The sequence below is a fragment of the Balaenoptera physalus genome (genome assembly GCF_965194825.1).
Source record: "Balaenoptera physalus genome assembly, chromosome: 14".
Classification (NCBI taxonomy): domain Eukaryota; kingdom Metazoa; phylum Chordata; class Mammalia; order Artiodactyla; family Balaenopteridae; genus Balaenoptera; species Balaenoptera physalus.
The window spans coordinates 43,410,805-43,438,746 of NC_138893.1; the positions used below are offsets into that span (position 1 = coordinate 43,410,805).

General features: G+C 38.5%; 1 protein-coding gene across 9 annotated transcripts in view; it reads left to right on the forward strand.

Moving 5' to 3' along the window:
* LOC309643036 (uncharacterized protein) overlaps positions 1 to 27,942 on the forward strand; it is a gene marked incomplete at its 5' end in the record, with an annotated part of 739,057 nt that overhangs the window by 440,359 nt on the left and 270,756 nt on the right. For 7 of the 9 annotated variants that reach the window (XR_014253491.1, XR_014253492.1, XR_014253493.1 and 4 more), the window contains one exon: positions 18,424 to 18,535. The exons of the other annotated variants lie outside the window; for them this stretch is intronic. The remainder of the gene's footprint in view (positions 1 to 18,423; positions 18,536 to 27,942) is intronic. 9 annotated transcript variants of the gene reach the window in all.

The window sequence follows — 27,942 nt, forward strand, 5'->3', positions numbered from 1 at the left end:
TTTTGGCAGTACGCATTGTTGGAGCTTACATAAGTTTGTGAATACTAAAAACCACTGAATTTTTAAAACTTTTATACTTTAAAATAATGAATTTCATGGTATAGGAATTATATCTCAAAAGTAGCTAAAAATACTAGATGATATATAATATTAGGCATGACTTAAAGTAGGCACAGGATAGGAGTCTTCACTGTAAATTACTGAAACCATTTATGTATTTCTTTTGTTCTAATCATTTGAGTCTAAAAATACTGATATCTGTGCCATGACTTCTCTGAGGTGATTCTTTTTTTCTTGTGATTTCACTATCATTTCTTCACTTTCTTTTTCTCCCATTGAAACATTGGTAATAAATTCAGTTTTTAGAAGTTCATTTCTATTAAAGTCTATTGAATGTTTAGAAATTTATGTGTGAAACTGTGTGGCAGATATTTTACCAGGAACTAGGGATAAAACATTGAAAGATAAACAAACATATTCCCTGCCACCGCCGAGTTTTTGGCCTAGATAAGGATTGGCACAAATTATGTCAGTAAACAAAGCCAGCGTAATATTTTTGAAGACCGTATTACACAGGATTGAAACAAGTAGAAGTAATCTTGACTAGAGTGTAATAATACGTTTTCCTTTATTTATCTCTTATCATATGCCTGTTAGCCACCATATTCAACTGAGATGTCATTTAAAATCAATACTCAGTTGATCCTTGACAGTCAACCACCTGTACTAGATTTCAGAACTTCAGAGATATTAAATCTGTGGTAAAAATAATGAAAAAAAATGGGGAAAAACTTTTTGGTAGATGTTCAAACAGTTGATCTTACTTGAAAGTATGATACAAACACTGATGGTTAATAAATTTATTCAGCTATAGTTTAAAGATCTAGAGATGGTCTGGTGGCCAGATCCATTTTCACCTGGGGTAGTCAGTTTCACTCAGTTTCCAGACTCTGCTCTGGGTCACACATGACATTACTAGAACATCGCTCCTGCTCTAAAACCTTACATATATGTGTAAAATATATGTACATATATATGTAATCCTACATACATAAATCATGTATAATTTATATAATTTATTTATATTTAAATACACATGTAGTTATCTATATATATAGAGAGAGAGAAACAGAGACAAAGAGAAAGGGAGAGAGAAATAATGTAATTTTAAAATTCTAAGGCAATAGCATAATTATTACATAGAATAAGTAGATAAGTGGCCATTTCCTTAACATCTAGGGTATTTTAATGACCATGAGATCTCACTATTTCATAATATAGGATTATATGATATTCTCATATGTGATAAAGCATTGGAAATAAGAATCTTATCAAATTTGTGCATTTAATCTTCTATTCATGGGTTACAAAACAAATATTTGAACTATCATTTGTTTATGAGCATTATTCAGTACCAAGGGCATTCTGATGAAGACTCTGAGCCTATTACTTTTAATTATACTCTTTCTAGTTAAACCCAATAAGCCATCTCCTGAGGAAGTACAGACAGTCCTCAATCTAGGATGGTTTGATTTATGAGGCAATATGTATTCAGTAGAAACTGCACTTCAAATTTTGAACTTTGATCTTTTCCCGGGCTAGCGATATGCCATAGGATGCCCTCTTTCATGATACTCTGTTGGCATGCTGGGCAGCCCCGGCAAGCTGCAGCTCCCAGTCAGCCACGTGATCATCAGGGTAAACAACCAATATACTTATAACCATTCTGCACCCATACAACCATTCTGTTTGTCACTTTCAGTAAAGTAGTCAATAAATTACGTGAAGTATTTAACAATTTATTATAAAATAGTCTCTGTGTTAGATGATGTTGCCGAACTACAGGCTAATGTAAGTGTTCTGAGCAAATTTAAGGTAGGCAAGGCTAAGCTATGATGTTTGGTAGGTTAGGCATTAAATGCATTTTCCAATTGTAACATTTTCAATTAACCATGGGTAACCCTACCATAAGTCAAGAAAGATTTGTAGTTTAATTTTTTCCTAGATCCACCATACTAAAGAATCCAAATAAAACTCGTTAGTGATGATTCCAAACAAAACACATTGTCCTTTTTCATAGTTGAAATCCAATATAATCTTCATAATCTTCATATCTAACAAACCCTCTTCCACTGGGCTTTCCAATGACTGTCCCTAAATTGCCATTGATCTTTTTGTCTTCTCTGAGTTCCTCAAATTTTCTGTATCTCATGGATGGGACAGTTTGTCTTCAATAGCATCATCCTACCTTTGCTGGACTGTACCTTCCTTACAGGCAGAAATCATTTTGCCATTCATCCCTAAATCTTTAAATTATTTAAGTCCCTGACCTTCAATATGAATCCTAGCTCTCTCAGTTGGCCTCAGTAATGCAGTAACTTGTCTCCTCTAAGGCTTTCTTTTTATCACAGTTTTAATAACTCTTATGTCAAGAAGTAACCTTGAAACTGTTTGAAAAGAAACTACTTTGGGGGAATGTGCTAGGGGCAGGTGGATGTTCCCCTTGATGTCCTCCAAGATGCCTCTGGAATAAACGGAGGCATAGAGATTAAGCAACTCTTCTGAGTATGCAAAGCAAGGAAATAGGGAAGCAAAAATTCTGACCTGGGTTGGTCAGAATCTAGAGTTCAAACTTTTAACCTCTAAACAATCTATCCTTGATAATAGGGTGTGGAGAACATTTTTAAATCCTGCTCATTGTCTCTGCCATTAGATGGAGTTCTGGTTCCTAGTAACTATGATATCTTCAATCAAATTAGTACATAATTTCATTTTTCCACTTTTTTATTGAGCTGAATACATCAAAACTTCTCAATCATTCACACATTTTCAATAATTTCAGTAAAGAAAAAAAAAAAACACCTTATGTGCAAAGTGAGGAAAATGGCTCTCAGACTGCATGGCTATTCATGTCTAGCTGGGTTGCTTTTTAACACAGCTATTTTTAAAACAGCCTTTTATATTTTACAAAAATCCTTTTCTTTCCCCTGAAGCCAAGTCTAGAGGACTTTTTTTTTTTTTTTTTTTGGAAGGAGTGTGACTCAACACTTCACACCTTCTTCTTTATAAGAGAAATGCATGAGACAGGGTGAGTGACCACTATCTCTGTGTGTGAGAATAATTCCTTGCTTGACCAAACTTTGGTCAGGGTCCTCAACCTTCTCCTAGGCCCATCTGTGCATTTCTTTGTAAATCTAGTTTTAGCAAAACCCCCGCTATGTCATTTTAACTAGAACCCCCGACCCTTGATATCTGATCACCCTCGATAGCTGATCAGGTTCCTCACTCTCTGCTGTCCCCCAGATGATGTCTGATTCCTCTGGCCTGTCTTCAGCAAGAATCCAGTTAGGTCAGTTTAGCCAGAACTCTCCTTACCCCTAACGTTTCCTCTTAATAATTTTCCATCCACTGACTGCCACCGTGTTCCCTGGCTATAAATTCCCACCTGTCCCCACTGTGTTTGTAGTTGAGCCCAGTCTTTCTCCCCCACTGCAAAATCTCACTGCAGTGGTCCCTATACCTCTCCCAACGGTCCTGAATCAAGTCTGCCTTACCATGTTGAACAAGTGTCATTGAGTATTTTTTTTTCTTTAACATATGCCAAGGTTTAGTTCTGGGAATTGCAGCAAGAGTCATTATTGTTTGCAGGAAAGAGAGAAGTGAACCCAGTGATCCTCTCAGCATGGAGGGCCCAGCCCTTGGGTCAAGGCCCCAGGAGATACTGCAGTTCTCCCAACTCATGCATTTCATGGGTGGCATTAAGTCTCTTCAGTGGAGACCAGGTGTACAGGGGAAACTGGGAAGGTGAACAGTAGGAAACCAGAAATAAACTTCATATAGCATAGCTTACAATATTGAGAGTATTAAACAAACAATAATTCTAGTAATAGCAGGCAACATAAATATGCCAAATGCCTCCTCCAGAACTAATTAAAAATATTGACCAGTTACTAAATAACACAGCTCTCCCAAAAGACTGTAGTATTCTGGGAATAGTGATAAGTATCAACAACTTTCAGAGAGAGCTGACCTAAGTCATAGAAAAGAAATACATCTCAGAATCTTATTTTATAAGCTACAAGAGGAGGAATTAGATGAGAGAAAAATTAGTTTATTGGTTCAAATAATTTTTCATTTTACAGATACAAGAGAAATATGAGACCCAGATCTGTCAAAATTCTAAAGAAATAATATGTAAATTTCCTATCTTATTAAGAATCTTTTATTAGAAAGCAAAAAAAAAAAACCCATAAAAATGTAATTGAGTTTGTGAGCCACTGTAGGGATTTTGAACTTGCAAATAGGTCAATTGCCAAGAAAATTATACATGAAAGAAAAATCTAGAAGATTACTATTTAATAAGTCAAGTGAGAAAACTTTGTGCATGTAATATCATTATGTTTATCCCACACCCACTCTGGATACTGAATTATTCAATTTTATTCTCTAAAGACATTTTCTTGTTTTGATTTCTGTGTTAGCAGAGATCACAAATCCACTAACGAAATAAACATTACAATGTATTTTAGCCTCATATATTATGATAATTCCAGCAGTCAAACAGCTGATGTCACTTAAAAAACAAGAATAATTAAAATATAACACTTGAGCAACAGCTCCTAACTTAAGATGTGAGTAGTCTCCCTTTCAACATTTAGAGAAAATATTTTCTTTCTGCTAGTACAATTAATGATCAAAAATTTTGTCATCTGCTTTTATATTAACATGAGTAGATTAAGTGGAATAATTATACAATTATAAGAATTGTGAAACTGTGGAATTGCTGGCAAAGGATTTTTGTTGAACCTCTCTGCATGAAATAGTGAAAGGAAGGATATGCTATCTGGATAAAGAGAAAAATGGAGTGTGGGAGTGGAGTGTGAATAGTTTTAAACCTCTCTTCCCAGCTTTGGTTGTTTTCTGGAAGGTTTCAAATAAATCAGTGTTCATCTGACACAATTTTACGATAGCCATCTTAATTCCCAGTATCTAGTGTTTGCATAAGGTTTTGAAATTTTCAAAAATGCTTTATTATTATTATTATTTTTAGAGCTGCACATCCACCTTATAGGAATGCAATGAAGATATATACATAGAGAGAGAGAGAAGTCAATTAAGATATAGAAAAATTAGAAAACTTGAAAAGGTCACACTACAAGTTAATGGCAAGATCCAGGACTGAATTTACCACTTACTCATTAATTCTTTTGGATAAGCATTTATAAGCTCATACCCATCATTATTTAAAGATAAGTTAGTCCAGCCTGTAATTACACAGATGTAAAAGCTAAGTTCTATGGAATAGGTAACAGAGCTAGAGCTCAAGGGGGAGGGAGGGAGGGAGAGGAATGGACTGGGAGTTCGGGGTTGGTAGATGCAAACTGTTAACATTTAGAATGCATAAACAACAAGGTCCTAATATATAGCACAGGGAACTATATTCAGTATCCTGTGATAAACCATAATGGAAAAGAATATAAAAAAGAGTGTCTATATGTGTATAACTGAGTCACTTTGCTGTACAGCAGAGACTGGCACGACATTGTAAATCAACCATACTTCAATAAAATAAAAAGAAAGAAAGGACTAGGTCAAATATGGAAAATCTAGATTCATTACTTCCTTAATTTTACAAATGATTTTGTAATTAAATTCACAGTCAATGTTTCCTGTCACATCTGCACTTGCTGTGGAACAGGCTTCAAGGCACAGTCCTGACTTAGCTCTGCCTCTCTAGCCAGCTTAGAATTGAAGCAAAATTCTTAAGAGTCAATGCATGTGAAACCAGTATGATGATAAAGGGCAACAACTGACATCATCAAAACACAACTTTATTTTCCACCATCCCTTTAAAATATATTCAAGTCAGGGTGATTTTTCTCTGCCCTTGGATGAAAACTTCCACACCAGCACCTTTTATGCACACTTTTTGACAGAGATCAGAATGTCCAATCAAAGATATTAATGAAAACTCTGAATTTTATTGAGCATTATAACCTCTCCTTCTTCAGTGAGAACTTCAGGGGAAATGGAAGCCTGCAGTAGGCAAAAGAGAATAATAAGCTTCTTGTCTAATTCTTTATTTGTTCTTTTCAACCCTCACCCAACCTTGCTAGGCACATTCTGACACCTACAGAGTCCGGGAAGGGTGAGTGTGAAGTATTAAAGGAAAGTGAAATCTTTTATTTAAATGGTACAATTGTAGGTTGTTTTTATGGTCTCTGGGCCTCAAAGATGTTTAAAGCTGGTGTGTGTGTGTGTGTGTGTGTGTGTGTGTGTGTGTGTGTGTGTGTGTGTGTGTGTGGTGCTGCCAGAGACTCTTTAAAAGTTTGTGGTTTTTCTTTCCAACTAAAGTTCATGTGACCTGGGTAAGCAGATGCATCATTTTATGGATGACAATTTTCCATAAATTAAGCAATTCCTAGGAATACAAAGCCTCCCCCCTTAGTTTCTTGTTACAGGGATTTGTGCATCCCAAGTGACCCAATTGGACAAGACCCATTATGAACCCAGGCTGGTTCTTCCCCTTTACAGATGGCCTCCAACTATCTGTAGGAAATACCTTGTTCTCACCAACTCTTAGAGGTAGGCTGATTGCAGACTAGCAGCCCTCTCCTGGATGGCCAACAAAGTAGCACGTCTTGGACCTTCCTTCTGTCCTCTGTGGGAGTCACACCAGCCTAGATGCAGGGTGACCTCTTTCACTGGGAATGAGATGAGACCTTCCTGTGAGGTGGTGGGCAAATCAGAGCACAACAGCTCTTTCTAAAGAAAAACTCTTCTCAAATATTTCTTATCAAACCCTCTCTCCTTTCACTTGCCAACCCCTTTTTATAGATTTTATCTAGCTGAGGAATCCAAAAGTTCTAGAATTGATTCAAAGAATTGCCTTTTAACATCTGCTTATGATGATTTGAAACCGCACTTTGGAAATTCTCATGTCTTGTCAATTGGTGCCTGGTTGGATTTCATTTTTAATATATTGCAATATGTGATTTATAGTCAAGGGTATAGGTATATGAGTCTTAGAGAAGCAGTTCCTGCCGCCAAGTAGGTGTTTATTAGATGTTGAGATAATAGATGGATAAAAGCAAATTCAGCCATGCTGTTGATCATTTGTGAGCTGAAATGGAAGATCTTACCTCCAGTCTATTATTTGCAATGGACATGATTGGGAAAGGGAACATATTTACAAAAATCTTATATAGGGATTGCTCAGTCATTATTTTGACTTACCTCCCAAAACTTGTACAGTGAAAATTCTCTAATCAGGTGGACTCTTCTAAATCAAATTAAATTTTAAGGTACTTATGGATATCCTTTATAATTTTCAAAATAAAATTTTAAAAAGCAATATTTATTTTGCTTAACTTGGAATATCTTCAAATTAATATGTATTTATCACATTATTTACCATTTGGAAAAAGTGCTTTTTTTTGAAGCCATCATTTGATACCACCATGAATGATAAAAACAGCAAATACAGTTTACAGATCATTGCATTTATAGTCTTCTTTTCCCCATCATTATTCCTTTTATTCCAGAGGAATAAATACGTTTTTCCAGAGTCAAGGATTAAAATCAAGTGATGTATATTTAAAAAGGACCTGTGTATACAGTCACAGGTAATGATGATAGTATTTTAGAGTATTCTTTTTTAAAAATTCATCATTTGTTCAACATGATTTGTAACATGTCTAGTATTTCTGTTCTCCTCAGTTTTCTATCATTGGTTATATTTGAAACTGATTTGAAATACAAAACACATTATAAGACATATTATGTGACTGCGTGCAAGACAAAGCCAAATTATCCATCAAGAACGGGGAGACCTACAAGGGGAGGAAGGGGAGCAAAAATGAGAAGGCTGTCACCTATGCTCACACTGTAGAATTATACTATCAGCAACCGTGCTATTTCCTGGATCACTGGCCTTTCAACACAGTAGCAAACCGAAATGACAAACACAATTTCTTCCTTCAAATACTTTATACAATCAGATTTGTTTGTACAAAATAACTAAAAAAATGACTCAGAACTTAAAGAGGGCTGGAAATTATAACTGCCCAATTGTTATAATAGTGAAGCATGGATTGTGGGAAGGACTGCCCGAGTTCTAACACTACCTTCTACACTAAGTAGTTGTGGGACCAGGGTAATCACTTAGATTGCTTGAGTGCTATTATTACTTAAGTAATAGTACTTACCTCAGGCAGTTTTTGTAAAAATGAATGAGATAGTCCATGCAAAACATGTAGCAAGTTCCTGGCACATAGTGAACTTTTGAGAATATTGGGTAGTGATTTTTTGGAGAGTGAGCTGCTGTACAGGCGTCAGTCAGTCCACCATTATTTAGGGACCATCACAGGGGGTCAGATACTGAGAGAGCACTGGGATCAGAGATTGACAGGCAGTTGTAGTCTCTGTTCTAAAGAGCTTTCCATCTGGTAGAAAAGACAGACAAAACACAGAGTCAAAGGAAATGACTGCAAATTTTACAGACACTAAGGAGATAAGATAGGACAAAACTAGTGAGGGATCTATGTTAGCTATGGTGTTAGAAATGTTATCATTAAGAAGGGAACGTTTAGTATTGCCAGTGATCAGCTTAAAAGATGAGAGGCGCCCTGGGAAGAATGGGAGCACAAGCGCTCAAGCAGGTGAAAGGCACGTGTAAATGCAATGAGACGGGAACAATGCTTCGAACAATGTAAGAACTGATAGACCAGGGAGGCTGGAGCACACTCTGAGTAAGGGGGGCAGGGGCATCATGCCTTGAATATATAGTCAGAGTTCACCTCACTCAAGATCCCATGGACCATTGTAAGGATTGGGGATTTCATTGTATGGAATGGGAAACCACTGGAAGGTTTTAAGCAAAGTTGCAACATGACATAGTTTGAATTTAAAACCTCTCTTCTGCTGCTTTATGGACAACTATCTCCAAATGTTTTGCACGCTGATCAGTCAATGGAGAAGGCAGAATTTGAACCCAGGTAGCCATCCCCACAACCATGTGCTTAACCATTGTGCAATGCTGCTTCTGATTCTATAACTCTTATGTCTAGGTTGTGTCATTTTTAGTTACTTTGTACCAACAATTCTGATTGTCCAGAGTATTTGAAGGAAAAAAAAGAAATGCATAGCCATTTCAACTTGGTATTGTGTTGAAAAGAAATAACATGCTAACTACTCATGTAATTCTGTGATGTGGGCATCAGGTAATATCATTTTCACTTTGCAGCCCTTCTCCCTCTTATAGGCTGTCCTAGTCTTAACTTGGCTTCTTCATCTTGCAGTAAATCACATATGTCTTATAATTGCAACAATGTTTTTATAATAATTAACAAAATACTTGGTTCCCAATGGATACCAGGCAGTATCTTGCATGTTAGATCAGTTTCAAATAGAACCAATGATAGAAAACTGGGGAGAATAAAGATACTGAATGTGCTCAGACTCTATCAAAGGAATGGCAATTTTTTTTTTTTAAAAAAAGAATACTCTTTAAAATACTATTAGCACTACCTGTGACTGAGTATACACAGGTCATTTTTCAGACATCACTGGTTGTTAATCTTTGCTAACAGAATAGTCTGTCATTTACTGCTTGGGGTTTATTTGAATTGACAAAGCACAAAACATTTTTGCTTATCACTCTCACTACAGTGCTTCAATTGAGTCTTGAAGAGCTGAATGCAGGAAAAAGAAAAATGATGACAGGTTAAATAATTACAAATGTAATCATCTATAAACTGTATTTGCAGTTTTTCAACAATAATGATGTTATAATCTGAGAGACTTCAAAAGAAAAAATAACTTTTTTTTTTTTACCAATTGGCAAATATATTAGAAGACATTGCAAGTTAAAGAAAATATTTTAAAAAATTATTTTGAAAACTATAAAAAGTAACCAGAAATGATGAAAACTTAAATTTGGTTTAGTGGGGATCATCTGATTAGAGAAACATAATTGTGTCAGCTTTGAGAAGTAAGTCAACATCATGACAGCAATCCTTATATAAAATTTGGGAGATATGTTTCCTCTCCCAGTCATCTCCACTCCAAGTGCTAGATTGAGAGTTTGAATCTTCCATTTTTGTTTTAAGTTATATATGTACTGAAATCATCAAATGAAATAATTAAATAATTGAAGGTTAATAAAAGTAAATCTATTTTTTTTATACAAAAGTAAGTCTACCTAAAATATCTATGATATTTATCCTGAGTCCATTGCTGCTAAGATAATGTAACCCACATTGGAGACAATTGTAGTAGAAAGGGGATGGGAGCAAAGCAGTGTTGGAGGTAGGGGGTACATCAGTGTACATCAGTGTAGCTGCTGTGGTTGTCCAGTTGTAATTGAGGACAGCTTCAACGAGGGTGGTGACGATTCTTATGATGAAAAGACAATGCCTTTAAGATATATTTTTCTCATGCATAATTGACAGATCACCATAATTACCATGACTGTACCCACTTCTTGTCTCACAGCATCAATGGTTTTCCCATTAAATGCTTATTCATTTTAATTCCACGAATGAAGTCTATTGAGGAAAGTTAGTGGGCTAATGGATTAAAAACACCTCTAATTAGACTAGTTCGCTTTCTGATATGACTGGCAAAATGGGATTGAGTTGGAGAATTTGTGATATTTTTATTCTGTTTATTGACAGAGGTCAATGGGTGGTAGAGATGTATAAAATTAAATGTAATAATGTCAAAAATTGAAGTCAACTTAATCTACATCCAGCTAGTTAGGAGGTGCCAATTTTATACTAGAGTACAATCCTGGGTTCCCAGAATAAGCCATTAATCAAGGATAGCACACACACCTGTGAACTTCCCAGGGTCCTCTGATGACAGACAGGAAACTTGCTCATTCTTCCTTCCACCTTTGTTATCAAAGGCTGAGACACTTTTTTTTTTTTTGCAATAGTTTTCAGAAAGAGGACTCTTGGATAACACTACTTGTGAAGGTTTGTAAAACAATTAAGTGTATCACTTTTCTATAAGTGTTACATACCAGCTGCAAACTTAGTGGCTTAAAACAGCAATCTTTCAGGTCACTCAGGAATTTGCCTTTGGGCAGGAACCTCTCTTCTTGTTTCTCTTTTTTTTTTTTTTCTTTTTACAACAGTCTGCTTTGATTTTTTTCTAACATCTTTATTGGAGTATAATTGCTTTACAATGGTGTGTTAGTTTCTGCTTTATAACAAAGTGAATCAGCTATACATATACATATATCCCCACATCTCCTCCCTCTTGCGTCTGTTTCCCTTGACATTTGCTGGTGCACCTTCACTAGGGCTGAGCATCCCCTCTTGAGATAGCTTGATCACAGGGCCCAATCACTTGCCAAGCTGGCACTGGCTGTCAGCTGGGGCTAGGTTCTGGGGGCCTGTGTTCCTCTTCCTTATGGCAAGGTGGCTGAGCTCCAAAGCAAGTGTCCGAAGAGAACCAGGCAAAACTTGTATAGTCTTCCGGCATCTAACCTCAGAGATCGCATAATGTCACTTCTATCACAGCCATACTCTGGTCAGGTTAGGAGACGGGAATGTCAAAGTCATATGATAGGTAGAGCATGTGAGGTGAGTGAAATTGTTGCAGCCATTTTCAGAAAATACAATCTGTCATAACTAACTTTTCTTAGATATTACCTAAAAGTTTTCATTTTTTATGATTAACAATTTCTCTCTCTCGAGGTGTTACCATTAGAGGCACATAGACTAGATTTTCTGTAAGAAAACATAGTTATATTAGAAACTGGAAGTAGTATTACTTTACTGTAATTGTTATTTGTATTTTGGGCATCATTCGTTATTGATTAAATGAAGATATATTAGGATTCTAAGAACTGCAAAGACACGAAGCAGGCATTTCAGTCTGCTGCAGGCAAACACACATACCCGTCCCCACACATGCAGGGCCTCACATTACCCTCCCTCCACCACCTGCACACACAGACCCTGCTGCTGCTTTGCATTTCTGGGATGCCCTCCACCCTGGGACGCTCAGATTGTGCTCTGAGCGTCCCAAAGACCAAGAGCAGACAGGACGCCATCCCTACCTGCAGTACACATACCGATAACACTGACAAAGTTTCTGGAGCCCTGGAGACAAGGCTCCCAGGGGGGACAGGAGGCAGCAAAGAGAGAAGAGGTGGGGTAGGGTGTGGGACCAGGTGGCCGCAGCACCCGAAAGCCGAGAGGAAGTGTCGTTCGGGGCGGCGGCGCGTGCAATCCGTGCGCAGCCGGGGCCGCAGCTCCCTCCCTCCGGCCGCCCCGCCAGCTCGCGGTCCCTCCGCCGGTGCTTCCGTCCACCTCCAGGCCCCTTGGCGGCGGTGGGTCGTCCGCTCAAGGGGCGCCACCCGCCCCAGAACTGTCTTCGTTGGTGCCCCCTTCAACTTAAATGGAACGGGGGTCTAAGCGCCCTGCCCTAGGACGGCTCAGGGGAGATCGCTGCGTCGCCACTCAGGTTTGGGACCTCTCTCGGGTTCAACGATGGGGAAAGGCGGAAAAGTTGGGGGCGGCGGCGCCACTGTTCAGCCGGGCTGTGCAACTCCCATCACCTGTCTGCGGGGCGGAAGGTGGAGGCTTCTGCGGCCTCAGCCACACCCGGGCTCGGAGCTGCTCTGCGCCCTGCTCTAAGGAGGGTGGTGGCATTTCAATTTGGGGAGGCGAGGCTGGGCTCCTACCGCGCCTCCGCTTCGCCCAGGGCGCCCTCTAGAGGGAGCCAGTGGAGAAGGGAAGGGAGCCTGAGCCCGGGGGGTAAACGCACTGCGCTAGGGCGTGGGCAAAACCTCTAGCTTCCTGGTGGAGGAGCTAAGGAGGACCCGAAGTGGGTTTGCTCCAACAGGAGACTCAGCACCGGAGCAAGCCATGGTCCGGTGGTTTAAAAAAAAAAAAAAATGCATAGTGAATAAAGGCATGGTGATGGGCTGGGAGCCAAGAAATGAAGAGTGGAAAGGGTTAAAGTCAGCGGGGGATCAAAAGGGGAAGAGGTTGGATGAGGGCTTCTGGATTTGGGAGAAGCTATGAACTAGAGCCTACACCCCTATTCCTTGGAAATAATAGAACTTGCTGAAAAAACTATCTCCATCCCATCTCATCCTCATCTCCTTCAAAATCCAAGTGTCCAGGAAACTTCCAAGCAAGAAGACAAATCTACTTCCTGGAGAGTGAGTGCACAGATTATCCAGCCTGGTACCTTTCCCTGTTTTCAGTTGTAATGTAATTGCCAGAAACCTTTTCCTGGAAGAAAAGTGCTACTTTAGTTAGTTGTACTCATCTTTAGTTTTTTATTTAAAGTTGTACACATTTTAAAATAATAATCTGCTCGTTTTTACTTCTTTGGTACATAGGTATATATTATATTAAGGCAAATCATAATAATAACATTTAGTATGATATCATCCACAGGGTTTACCCTACAATTCAACCTTTATGTGACAGGTTATGATTTCATATCATTCTCTGGATTGGTTTAATTAAATAATTGAATCAGATATTCTTTCCATTAGGGTTTGAGAGACTTTTGCCTTCACTTCGTAACTTAATCACCATATCTCTCATATCATAACCCTGAAAATTAATCCTCCAATTTGAACTTGAATCCTCTTATACTAATTGAATAACTTTCCTGCTGCTTTAAATAATTAATCAAAGTTCTATATTTAAGCAGAAAGTTTAAATTCTTGAAACATGTAAGACTTGTTAAGCCAAAATTCAAAGAACTTTGGGCTTGAACTATTTCTGCCGTTTAATACTGTCCAAGTTGGAAAACACCCCTTTGGGTTCTATATTTGTTCATCCTGAAATAAAAATCTTGGAAAGACTGAGGAGAAGAGAGCACATTTTTTTTGGCAAATCAGAAACTTCAGTTAAGAAATGGAACAAAATACTGCTGGGTTTTTGTCAAAAGTGCTCGAAATCTTAATGGGGCTTATTTGGTTCAGGACACAAGAAGAGAATGACAGAATGAAATTTCTGTAGTAAACTATAATATTTGTTATATATAAATATCAAAGCATGTTTATTAGTGGAATTTCTTTTCTTTGAAGCCTTATATTCAATAATGACAACCCCCAAACACACTAAGAGGTAGTTTTTTCAGTATGTGCATACTTGCTGAAAAGGAAGAATTTATTTTGTTCCCCTAAAATAATATGAAAATACAGTTCTACCTGTTTGTTTATCTTAATTAATGTGTTATTTCTCTACCTAAACAAAGATTCTGGGAAAGATTCCTGAAAGATTCCTTTCCTTTTCAGAAAGGGAAACACTGGGCAAACAGCATTCCTGCAGCAAGCAAAAGCCATGGTAGACAAGAGTGTCAGGATGAAACACACCAGAGCGAGATTAATGGCCACCTTTGAAAAGCATGTTTCTCATTACTTTGGATGGGAAAGCTATTCGAAAGATGTACATGAGACAAAGAGCAACTTATTATATAATGTTTATTATGAAAGAATAGGATCTATTCTGACATATAGGTAAGAAAAAAATAGGATGTAAATGTTGTACACAAGAAGATTCATGTGTTTTTAAAATTCTCATGTTGGAATAATTTTAGATTCATAGAAGAGTTGCAATGGATGTGGAGAGAGTTTCTGCATTCCATTCACCCAGATTTCACATTTCATATCATACGTTTGTAATAAAATAGTTAGTTTGCATCCCTTCCTGAGATTTCACAACATGATGGTTGACTTTTCTTTTAACTTGTACTCTTTGTGTTATACGGTTATATGAGTTTTGTTAGATGCATAGTCATGTATCCACCACCTACTACTATAAAGAAGAGTTCCATCACCCTAAAATTTTCTCTGTACTGCTGTTGTGTAGTCAGCTCTTCCCCCTTCTCTCAGTACTTAGCATCCACTGATCATCATGCCATCTCACAGTTCTGTGTCTTTCTCAGTGTCATATAAATGCAGTCATGCAATATATATCCTTTTGGGTTTGACATCTTTCACTTAGCAAAATGCTTTCAAGGTTCATCTATACTTTTACATGAATTAATATAGCCCATTCCTTTTTATTATTGAGTATTATTCCATTGTATGGATGTACTATAATTTGTTTATCCATTACCCTGTTTCCAGGTTTTATGAATAAACCTACTATAAACTCTCTTCAGGGGATTTTTACAGAGATGGTAATGTTTGTGTTGGGTCTAGAAGACTAAATTGCAGCTCACCAAGTAGAAACGCTAAATGAGAGACTTAGAGGTTGGAAAACTAATGAATAAAAATAACAGAAAAACTTGAGTTTCAGCCCAGATTCTACCACCCAATGTTGGGAAGGACATTCTGAGTCTCAATTTCTTTATCTGTAATAGGGCTATTGCAGTAATCAAGGAAGATGCTGCACATGAAACATCCCATACGTGATAAGATGCTGTGCTGTATTGGCCATCATAGTAACTGCAGCTGAGTTCATCAAGCACTTTTTGAGCACACGCAGTGTGCCAAGCACTGTGTTGGTAGAAGTAGCAAGAACAGATGAGTCAGTTCCTAGATCTAAGCTCAATGTTTTATGGGAGACGGATCTGAAAAAGGAGGAACACAGAAGGTGTGTTAGGAAGATGGCATATAAATGTTAACGACAGCCTCTACTGTGCATGTTGGACTGACTAGGAGATGGTGATGTGCATGGCAAATATGTAGATGTCAATCCTTAGAGTTAGTGTGGGGTACTGGAAAGAGCACAGACTTTGGGGTTAAAGAGAATAAGTTCCATCTTATTATTCATGTGGCTATTAAATAAATCAATAGTCTTGAGCAAGTTGCTTTATTTCTTAGAGCAGAGGGATTTACAGTTATTAATCAAGATATAAAAAGTACTTGACACATTCACTCTCTCACTCACTTATTCATTCAACAAATACTAACATTGTTTGTAATGCAATAGATTAGATAGACAAGGGGAGGAAATAAAACCATAAATACATGAAATGAATAATGAATTTTGGATGATGATAAATCATGTAAATTTAATAGATAGGGTGATGTGATAGGGAGTGACAGAAGAAGAGACATTAGATTGGGTGGATAAGGAAATGCTTTCGAAGGAGGAAATATTTTAGCTGAAATGTGAATGATGAGAAGGAGTTGGCTATGTTCAATGGACTGTTCCATAAACATAATGAATGCGTATTACAGAACCCATGTTTGTTATCTTAAAAAGTAGGTATCAAATTGTCAGATCAGGAAGGGGTTAGAGATAATCATAACATGTGATTATTTTATCTTTAATTCTGAGGAATGTGTTAAAATGCAGATCCCAGGGCTCCAGCTCTCAGTTGCCCTCTTAGCCCAGCACAGAGCCAAGGTCTAATTTCTAAGCTTGGCAAAACTATCCAAGTCCAGCTTTCTTTCTAAGGCATCATTCTATTTGGGTTCCAAAGAGTCAACAGATACACTGTTGCTGTGCTTCTAGCAGCCTAATTAAAGGGAAAACTGACAGGCCCCAGAGGTCCTGAAGGGTAGAAATGGAAAGAATGCCCTGAACTTATGCTGGATGTTGACCATGAATCAGGCTCTTCCAACTGCAGCCTTTTCTTCTCTGCTGGCTTCCCTGCTACCTAAAAGACAAATTCTAGGAAAACACCATGGATTACTTTTGATTGGGTAGTGAAAAATAATCTCATCTGCTTGGACCCTGCCTTGTATCAATAATGTTGCTATTAATGCCATCGATTTAATCAAAGGGATTTGATTGGTACGGCTCCTGTTACATGTTAACAGATTGCTGCTCTAAAAGATTGAGTCAGTTAATATTATTGACAGCATTGGCTCAGGGGTCCAATAAACCCCAATTGTGAGTAAAAAGAAGGTTTTGAATCAATTTTTTAGCTTGAAATAACTGATGCTTACTTTATATGCATACTTTTATTTAATATCCAACTTCATTTTTTCCCCTTCAAATAGTTTAAAAGAATTTTGAGATTTTGTTCCAGTTATCTTTTCTTAGGCTCAGTTCTCCCCTCTCTTCCTCCCAGGAACTGGGTTATAGAATTGTATCTGCAAATCTTTAATGCCAGTGGCACGAAATATTGTGAAGCTATATACTGAGAGGGCTAAGTGCAAGTGTGAAGATGGTCCCTATACTGGGGACTTTTTCCTGGGCTGTGAGAGGGACTGTCCCTAAGAAAATGCACTCTGAGGTCCCTTCTCTCTGTTGCTCTTTCCTTCTTACTTCCATAACTATGGGAGATGCTGTCACATCAACATTCAGAGCAGGTTCAAAAATGTGAAAAAGCCCCTAAAAGTTTTCAGCCCAAGGCAGTCAACAGGGACTGAGGAGAATCCAATATCTCCCCTTTGCCTAGGGGATAGTAGGTGCTCACAGGTTTTCTGTTCTTATATGGACTTTACTTGAGAGATAGAGGGGGCAGAAATAAATGTTTTATTAAATTTAAAAAAAGGAGTACACTGGAGTGTAAAAAGTAAAAATTAGTCCCCTTCCAAATAATATCTGGGTTAAGTTTAATGTGTTTCTAATAGATTTACATTATTTTCTTTAAAAAATGAAATAATTCTAACATATATAAAGCATTATAAAGTAACATAATGGACTAGTGGACTCAAGAACCCATCTTTGAAACATTTTGCCATATTTCAATTTTTTATTTGCATATTAAAAATAAACTCATGATTAAGTTGGTTGATTTTTGTAACACAATTGGATCATACTGTTCATATTGTTCTTAACTTGTGTTTTTTTATTCAACAATAACTCACAGTTTTGAATATATAGATCATGTTTCTCAACATGGGAGGTGCCTCATAAGCATTTGAGGAGCTTTGAAAACAACACCCACACCCACACCCACACCTGCTGAGATTCTGATTCAATTAGCTGGGGAGGGGTAAAAGTCCCCAGATGAATCTAATGGGTAGCCAGGCTTGGAAACTATTGATGTGAATATGCCTCCTTTAAAAAAATTATGTTGGATGTGCCTGAGTTTCTGTACTTTTCTACAACTTATTTATTGATGGATATTTAGGTTGGGTTCAGTTTAACAGCATCTGGCATAGTTATCTTTTCTCCCATACATACATAGGTACTCTGAGTCCTAATGCAGCTGTCTGACAAGTCTCTGATAGGAGAAGTGCTCCTAAAATTGTAGGACACACACCTGTTGACCTTGTTTGCCTTGGTTTGAAGCTAGCTTTGATAATTAGGAATCATGGTAAATGATGTGAGCTTAGACTTGATCCCAGAAAAGGCAGGTAATGACCCAACGCAGGTGTGTCTGCTCAGGGCCAACCTGCGGGTTACTTTACGGCAGGCCAGCACCGTCATGATTTGTGCTATTTAAACTCATTACCACAGCACTGGGGTGCTCACGTTTTCCTAGTAGCTCAACTGACCGTTTGACTTGCGTGATAGCATCACCAGTTTTCCTGCCTCGTAGATTAGATGTTTGGTTGCCTGCTTTACGGCAGAGGCATCTCGTCAAAGATCCCGAGGAAGCGGAACATGGGACGAAGAAATACTAGCTCCTTCACTGTGTTCCTGGATATAAGGTAAGAGGAAATATTGAATTTTACTGTTCAGCCTTACCAGACTTGACACTGCGTGCAAATGTGAGCTGATGTGACCTTATTCTTTAACATGTTTGCCTGTGCTTTAAAAACAAACCAAACCTCTGAAAGAAATGCAAAGGAAGGGGATTAAATTTAAATTTAAGAGAATTGGAATTTGTATCTAGACTTTCGGTTTTTAGAAAGGCTGGTGTAATAAAAGATAATTTATTTGAAAAGAAATATTGGTTGCATAAAGGTAGGCTGAAAGTGGTGTTTTTTCGGTGTTTCTTTATTCACCCTGTGCCCAGGGTCTCTCCTCTGCTGCGACTGCCTGGAACCAGGACTCTGGTTTTAAATTCCAGCCTGAGCTCCTTTTCAACAAAAAAAGCAATACTTCTAGGTACACTGGTGATAATTGCTGATAAAAATATGTATTTGAGGCAAAATTCATCCTTGTCAATCCTGGGCAAAGCTTGAATCTGTTTGACTTTATTTTTTAACGTGTACTTACTGAGTGCCTGATATCAGACAAAGCAAGTATGGTATCCTCTTTCATAAAGCTACCAGTCTGGTGGGAAAACAGATGGAAGCATTACAGAACATAATTCAGAAAACATTCCGCCCTTTCTCTCTGTTTTTACTCTCCTCTTTCTACCTCTCCGCTTCCCTTGATTCCCTCCTCCCTCTTTCTGGCCCCGCAATGAGGACACACACCTGGGGCTCCTGAAGATAAAGTATCTGAGTCTGTGGGGAAATGATGTGATGCATTCCCTTATACAGCTGGACCAGGAAGTCTCCCAACTTGTAAGAAAGAAAATAAAATTGTCCGGAGTGAGAGACCAGCAACTGGGACATGGGCATGAATGGCGGGTTGGGGGAAGGACTGAGCTAAGACCCAGGCTGGGAAGACGGTTGTGTGGGATGCGTGTGTGGGAGGATACTAGATTCGGAGATGTGAAATAATGTCTGTACCTCGTTTAGAAAACTATGCTTTTAGAGTCATAATTCTTTACTGAAGAAATGAAATGCAAGTACGTATTACGAACTCTCCTTGGATGTAGTGAGCACTTGGCTCAATTCATAAGCTGAGGCTGAAAAAACTTAAAGACGAGTTTACAAATGTGTCACTCCACAGAGGACATCTGGGATCATGACAGATTTTAAAAACTGTTGTAACAGCAAATTGTTCTGTCTCACATCTCCCCTTGAGGCATTATCGGGGTGGACCAAAAACACACACACACACACACACACACACACACTCACTCTCTCTCTCTCTCTCTCCCCCCCTCTCTCCCTCTCTCCCTCTCTCCCTCTCTCCCTCTCTCCCTCTCTCCCTCTCTCCCTCTCTCCCTCTCTCCCTCTCTCTCCCTCTCTCTCCCTCTCTCTCCCTCTCTCTCCCTCTCTCTCCCTCTCTCTCCCTCTCTCTCCCTCTCTCTCCCTCTCCCTCCCTCTCCCTCCCTCTCCCTCCCTCCCCCTCCCTCCCCTCCCTCCCTCTCTCCCTCTCTCCCTCCCCCTCTCCCTCTCTCTCTCCCTCCCTCTCTCCCTCCCTCTCTCCCTCCCTCTCTCCCTCCCTCTCTCCCTTCCTCTCTCCCTCCCTCTCTCCCTCCCTCTCTCCCTCCCTCTCTCTCTCCCTCTCTCCCTCCCTCTCTCCCTCCCTCTCTCCCTCCCTCTCTCTCTCCCTCTCTCTCTCCCTCTCTCTCTCCCCCTCTCTCTCCCTCTCTCACTTTTCCTTGCCATCTAAGACTGTTGAACTGCATGAGGGAGAGTAAGATTCAGGAAGAGAAACAATGTTATGAAGCTAGAGCTGTAAAAATATCAATACACACCATATACGTATATACAGAGACATGCACACTACCTTTAAAAAATATATTTTGGTGCTGTCCTGGTTTTTCAAAAGTGGGAGAAAGGATCTAATTCCAATTAATGAGTCTGATGTGATTCAAAAGAAATATAATTTTTTCTTTGGACAAGGACTCTGCTGGATGGATTCACACTTGATTAAAACTCAAATCGTGGCAACCTTGAAAGCTGTTTCTAATATTTGCTCGAAGTTTCTTCACTTGACCATATCTGGTACAACATTTTTTTCAGCAACTTAAAAAAAAGCTTTTTATCACCTTGAGATCATTTAAAAACTAAGCTAAACAGTCATTATATTATGAGGGAAAAAAAAAAAGATTCAAAACAAAATACTTGAAGAAGTAATTCAGCAAGAGGTACCCAAAATAAAGTTCTATAAAACTATGCACACCTTTTGCTCCCGAAATTCGAATTATACTTTTCATCCTAAGAAAAATATTAGGCAAGAGTCAATGATACAGCACTACAATTTCTCATTACTGCTTTACATAAAATAGTAAATTACAGAAACCTACATTCCCAAGACTACAGTGTTAGTTTTGGCCTAACAAATTAATGAAATATTTTTAAAATCACATAAAATATGCTTTAGTGATTCCATAAAATGACCATGATATTCTGAGAAGGTGGGGGGGGGAGAATGTACAAAATATTATTAGAGTATGATTACATTTTTTTGTCTAAAAATGCACTGATTGATTTACTAGGCACAATCACATAGCTCATGACTTCACGAACTTTTGTAAGTTGAGCCTAATTAATTTAACTGGGAATTATCTTTGTACTCAAGTAGGGGAGGGTGGAGGGAGTTCTGTTGGCTAAAATCCATAATGTTCATGAAGCAGCATCTTCATCAAGAGAAAAAGGAACTACAGTTGGAACTGGAAATCAAGAGTGGGAAGCAAAGTGAGCAGAGGTCTGCAAGAAAAATATAAAACATAAAAATTTGTGGAACCTAGTGAAAAACAACCTGGAGAACCAGGAACTTAGGAGACCCAAGGGTGAATAATGCCAGGTTCCACCAACAGGGGGAGCCCCACTCATGACAGCACCTGGGCTGGGTGGCCTTTTCTCTCTCTCCTTCAGCACTATTTGCTGTTGGAAACAAAAAAAGAATGAGACACTGGTGTTGCCTTAAATCACAGAAGGAGGTAGTAAGTGAGGTGGGGAGTGTCAGGGGATATTCATTTGAAACAACGAATAAATGTATTAAATACAAATATAAGGGATGATGTCTATATTTTAAGTTTGCATGACACTTTTTGATTTAAAACCTCAAATGGAATTTGTCCCACTTGAATCTAATGGGTTATGTGAAGCAAAGACATTATCATGCCCATTCTACAGATGAGAAATGTCACTTGCTGTGTTACCCCCAATGATAAAAACAGTGGTTCACTCTCACAACACAGGGAGAAACACCTTCCTGTGAGCTGGCCTGGAGAGCCTTTATGGAGGTCACGTAGTTTGCAAGAGTCCAGATTGGCTGAGCTAGAATGTAAATTCCAGGAGAGTATGGACTGTGGCTGTCCCATGCATAACTGAATCACCAGCACTGAAACAATGAATACTCAGCAAATGCAGAATGAAGGAATAAATGAAAGAAATGATACATGCATGGACTGCAGCTGAGGTGTGGTTGTCAGGCAGGTGTGGACTCCTACAGACTACGGCCCAGCCAGCACTCTCTGACCAGGATGTTATGGAGCAGGGATTGGCCCTCTGGAGGGCTTTAGGCCACACAGTTTTGTCTCCTCCCTCTGAGGTGAGGATTGGTGGGCGGGGCATTCATCTTTTTCTATCAGCAAATATTTATCTGACACCCACTGTGGGGCAGGTGCTGGCCTGAATGCCAGTCAATTTCCTGGCCTGGTTCAGGGCTTCTCACGGTTTCCCAGGCCCTTAACAAGTGCTTAGTTCGCCCCCGACAGGCCCCGTCCACTCAGGCCTCCAGCCAGGAGAGGCTGAGTGAGTAAGGCTGCTCCATCAGAACCTCAAGAGTACATCAGGGTTCCCTGTCCTGGTGAGTTGACACATCAACCTTACCCTTCTCTCCACCTACACACAGGGGCCTTGAAATGGGATCAGTCTCTGGCAGGAAGCATAGATGGAGTCTTAGTTCTTTCCCCACAGAGGCCAGAAGAAGAGGCAGTTGGAAGCAATGTCACAGTTCCAAACCTCTCCTTCAGGAACAGGGGCCTGAGAGGGTAACAGGCTTTCCTAAAGCCCCAGCCAGTAAACAATAGCTCCTACCCTATATCCGAGCAACATGTTCCCCTTCCCCTCCCCCAGTGAAGAACAGGTGCCACAGCAGTCCTGGGAGCACCAACCCTCTCAAAGGCAGGCCCTGCCTCCCCAGGAGCAGAGGACTCCTTACTTAAAATGCTTGAGGAGGTCTGGAAGCAGCTGCCTCCAGCCCTGTTCTCCAAGGCGTAATGGACCCCTTGCTGCTCCCTCAGAGCCAGAGAAGCGTTAAACACAAAGAAAATGGGACATTTAAAAAGCTTCCCTGTCAAAAGTTATTTTACCATTTCTTTCTTTTTTTTTTTTATGGTGACAATGGGCAGAATATTTATTTTTTAACATCTTTATTGGAGTATAATTGCTTTACAATGTTGTGTTAGTTGCTGCTGTATAACAAAGTGAATCAGCTATACATATACATATATCCCCATATCTCCTCCCTCTTGCGTCTCCCCCCCACCCTCCCTATCCCACCCCTCTAGGTGTTCACAAATCACCGAGCGAATCTCCCTGTGCTATGTGGCTACTTCCCACTAGCTATCTATTTTATATTTGGTAGTGTATATATGTCCATGACACTCTCTCACTTCATCCCAGCTTACCCTTCCCCCACCCCGTGTCCTCAGGTCCATTCTCTACTGCTGCATTTATTCCTATCCTGCCCCTAGGTTCTTCAGAATTTTTTTTTTTTTAGATTCCATATATATGTATTTGTTTTTCTCTTTGTGACTCACTTCACTCAGTATGACACACTCTACGTCCATCCACCTCACTACAAATAATTCAATTTCATTTCTTTTTACGGCCGAGTAATACTCCATTGTATATATGTGCCACATCTTCTTTATCCATTCATCTGTTGATGGACACTTAGGTTGCTTCCATGTCCTGGATATTGTAAATAGTGCTGCAATGAACATTGTGATACATGACTCTTTTTGAATTATGGTTTTCTCAGGGTATATGCCCAGTAGTGGGATTGCTGGGTCATATGGTAGTTCTATTTTTAGTGTTTCAAGAAACCTCCATACTATTCTCCATAGTGTCTGTATCAATTTACATTCCCACCAACAGTGCAAGAGGGTTCCCTTTTCTCCACACCCTCTCCAGCATTTATTGTTTGTAGATTTGTTGATGATGGCCATTCTGACCTGTGTGAGGTGATACCTCATTGTAGTTTAGATTTGCATTTCTCTAATGATTAGTGATGTTGAGCAACCTTTCATGTGTTTGTTGGCAATCTGTATATCTTCTTTGGAGAAATGTCTATTTAGGCCTTCTGCCCATTTTTGGGTTGGATTGTTTGTTTTTTTGATATTGCGCTTCATGAGCTGCTTGTATATTTTGGAGATTAATCCTTTGTCAGTTGCTTTGTTTGCAAATATTTTCTCCCATTCTGAGGGTTGTCTTTTTGTCTTGTTTATGGTTTCCTTTGCTGTGCAAAAGCTTTTGAGTTTCATTAGGTGTCATTTGTTTATTTTTGTTTTTATTTCCATTTCTCTAGGAGCTGGGTCAAAAAGGATCTTGCTGTGATTTATGTCAAAGAGTGTTCTTCCTATGTTTTCCTCTAAGAGTTTGATAGTGTCTGGCCTTACATTTAGGTCTTTAATCCATTTTGAGTTTATTTTTGTGTATGGTGTTAAGGAGTGTTCCAATTTCATTCTTTTACATGTAGCTGTCCAGTTTTCCCAGCACCACTTACTGAAGAGGTTGTCCTTTCTCCATTGTATATTCTTGCCTCCTTTATCAAAGATAAGGTGACCATATGTGTATGGGTTTATCTCTGGGCTTTCTATCTTGTTCCATTGATCTATGTTTCTGTTTTTGTGCCAGTACTATACTGTCTTGATTACTATTGCTTTGTAGTATAGTCTGAAGTCAGGGAGCCTGATTCTTCCAGTTATGTTTTTCTTTCTCAAGATTGCTTTGGCTATTCAGGGTCTTTTGTGTTTCCATACAAATTGTGAAATTTTTTGTTCTAGTTCTGTGAAAAATGCCATTGGTAGTTTGATAGGGATTGCACCGAATCTGTGGATTGCTTTGGGTAGTATAGTCATTTTCACAATGTTGATTCTTCCAATCCAAGAACATCGTGTATCTCTCCATCTGTTTGTATCGTCTTTAATTTCTTTCATCAGTATCTTACAGTTTTCTGCATACAGGTCTTCTGTCTCCCTAGGTAGGCTTATTCCTAGGTATTTTATTTTTTTGTTGCAATGGTAAACGGGAGTGTTTCCTTAATTTCTCTTTCAGACTTTTCATCATTAGTGTACAGGAATGCAAAAGATTTCTGTGCAGGATAATTTTGTATCCTGCTACTTTACCAAATTCATTGATTAGGTTTAGTAGTTTTCTGGTAGCATCTTTAGGATTCTCTATGTATAGTAGCATGTCATCTGCAAGCAGTGACAGCTTTACTTCTTCTTTTCCAGTTTGGATTCCATTTATTTCTTTTTCTTCTCTGATTGCTGTGACTAAAACTTGCAAAGCTATGTTGAATAATAGTGATGAGAGTCGGCAAACTTGTCTTGTTCCCAATCACAGTGGAAATGGTTTCAGTTTTTCACCATTGAGAACGAAGTTGGCTGTGGGTTTGTCATATATGGGCTTTATTATGTTGAGGTAAGTTCCCTCTATGCCTAGTTTCTGGAGGGTTTTTATCATAAATGTGTGTTGAATTTTGTTGAAAGGTTTTTCTGCATCTATTCAGATTATCATATGGTTTTTATCCTTCACTTTGTTAATATGGTGTCTCATTGTCTGATTTGCATATATTGAAAAATCCTTGCATTCCTGGGATAAACCCCACTTGATCATGGTGTATGATCCATTTAATGTGCTATTGGATTCTGTTTGCTAGCATTTTGTTGAGGATTTTTGCATCTATGTTCATCAGTGATATTGGCCTGTAGTTTTCTTTTTTTATGACATCTTTTTCCAGTTTTGGTATCAGGGTGATGGTGGCCTCGTAGAATGTGTTTGGGAATGTTCCTCCCTCTGTGGTATTTTTGAAGAGTTTGAGGAGGATATTTGTTAGCTCCTCTCTAAATGTTAGATAGAATTCACCTGTGAAGCCATCTGGTCCTGGGTTTCTGTTTGTTGGAAGACTTTTAATCACAGTTTCAATTTCAGTGCTTGTGATTGGTCTGTTTATATTTTCTATTCCTTCCTGGTCCAGTCTCGGAAGGTTGTGCTTTTCTAGGAATTTGTCCATTTCTTGCAGGTTGTCCATTTTATTGGCATATAGTTGCTTGTAGTAATCTCTCATGATCCTGTATATTTCTGCAGTGTCACTTGTTACTTCTCCTTTTTCATTTCTAATTCTGTTGATTTGAGTCTCTTCCCTCTTTTGCTTGATGAGTCTGGCTAATGGTTTATCAATTTTGTTTATCTTCTCAAAGAACCAGCTTTTAGTTTTATTGATTTTTGCTATTGTTTCCTTCATTTCTTTTTCATTTATATCTGATCTGATTTCTTTCCTTCTGCTAACTTTGGGGTTTTTTTGTTCTTCTTTCTCTAATTGCTTTAGGTGTAAGGTTAGGTTGTTTATTTGAGATGTTTCTTGTTTCTTGAGGTAGGATTGTTTTGCTATAAACTTCCCTCTTAGAACTGCTTTTATTGCATCCCATAGATTTTGGGTCATCGTGTTTTCATTGTCATCTGTTTCTAGGTATTTTTGGATTTCCTCTTTGATTCCTTTATTGATCTTGGTTATTTAGTAGCATACTGTTTAGCCTCCATGTGTTTGTATATTTTACAGTTTTTTTTCCCAGTAATTGATATCTATTCTCATAGCGTTGTGGTCGGAAAAGATACTTGATACGATTTCAATTTTCTTAAATTTAGCAAGGCTTGATTTGTGACCCAAGATATGATCTGTCATGAAGAATGTTCCATGAGCACTTGAGAAGAATGTGTATTCTGTTGTTTTTGGATGGAATGTCCTATAAATGTCAATTAAGTGCATCTTCTTTAATGTGTCATTTAAAGCTTGTGTTTCCTTATTTATTTTCATTTTGGATGATCTGTCCATTGGTGAAAGTGGAGTATCAAAGTCCCCTATTATTACTGTGTTACTGTTGATTTCCCCTTATGGCTGTTAGCATTTACCTTATGTATTGAGCTCATATGTTGGGTGCATAAATATTTACAATTGTTATATCTTCTTCTTGGATTGATCGCTTGATCATTATGTAGTGTCCCTCTTTGTCTCATGTAATAGTCTATTTGAAAGTCAATTTTGTCTGATATGAGAATTGCTACTCCAGCTTTCTTTTGATTTCCATTTGCATGGAATATCTTTTTCCACCCCTTCACTTTCAGTCTGTTTGTGTCCCTAGGTCTGAAGTGGGTCTTTTATAGAGAGCATATATATGGGTCTTGTTTTTGTATCCATTTAGCCAGTCTATGTCTTTTGGTTGGAGCATTTAATCCATTTACATTTAAGGTAATTATCAATATGTATGTTCCTATTACCATTTTCTTAATTGTTTTGGGTTTGTTATTGTAGGTCTTTTCCTTCTTTTGTGTTTCCTGCCTAGAGAAGTTCCTTTAGCATTTGTTGTAAAGCTGGTTTGGTGGTGCTGAATTGTCTTAGCTTTTGCTTGTCTGCAAACATTTTAATTTATCCATCAAATCTGAATGAGATCCTTACTGGGTAGAGTAATCTTGGTTGTAGGTTTTTCCCTTTGATCACTTTAAATATGTCCTGCCACTCCCTTGTGGCTTGCAGAGTTTCTGCTGAAAGATCAGCTGTTAACCTTATGGGGATTCCCTTGTATGTTATTTGTTGCATTTCTCTTGCTGCTTTTAATATTTTTTCTTTGCATTTAATTTTTGATAGTTTGATTAATATGTGTCTTGGTGTGTTTCTCCTTGGATTTATCCTGTATGGGACTCTCTCTGCTTCCTGGACTTGATTGACTATTTCCTTTCCCATATTAGGGAAGTTTTCAACTCTGATCTCTTCAAATACTTTCTCAGTCCCTTTCTTTTTCTCTTCTTCTTCTGGCACCCCTATAATTCAAATGTTGGTGTGTTTAATGTTGTCCCAGAGGTCTCTGAGACTGTCCTCAGTTCTTTTCATTCTTTTTTCTTTATTCTGCTCTGCAGTAGTTATTTCCACTATTTTATCTTCCAGGTCACTTATCTGTTCCGCTGCCTCAGTTATTCTGCTATTGATTCCTTCCAGAGAATTTTAAATTTCACTTATTGTGTTGTTCATCATTGTTTATTTGCTCTTTAGTTCTTCTAGGTCCTTGTTAAATGTTTCTTGTATTTTCTCCATTCTGTTTCCA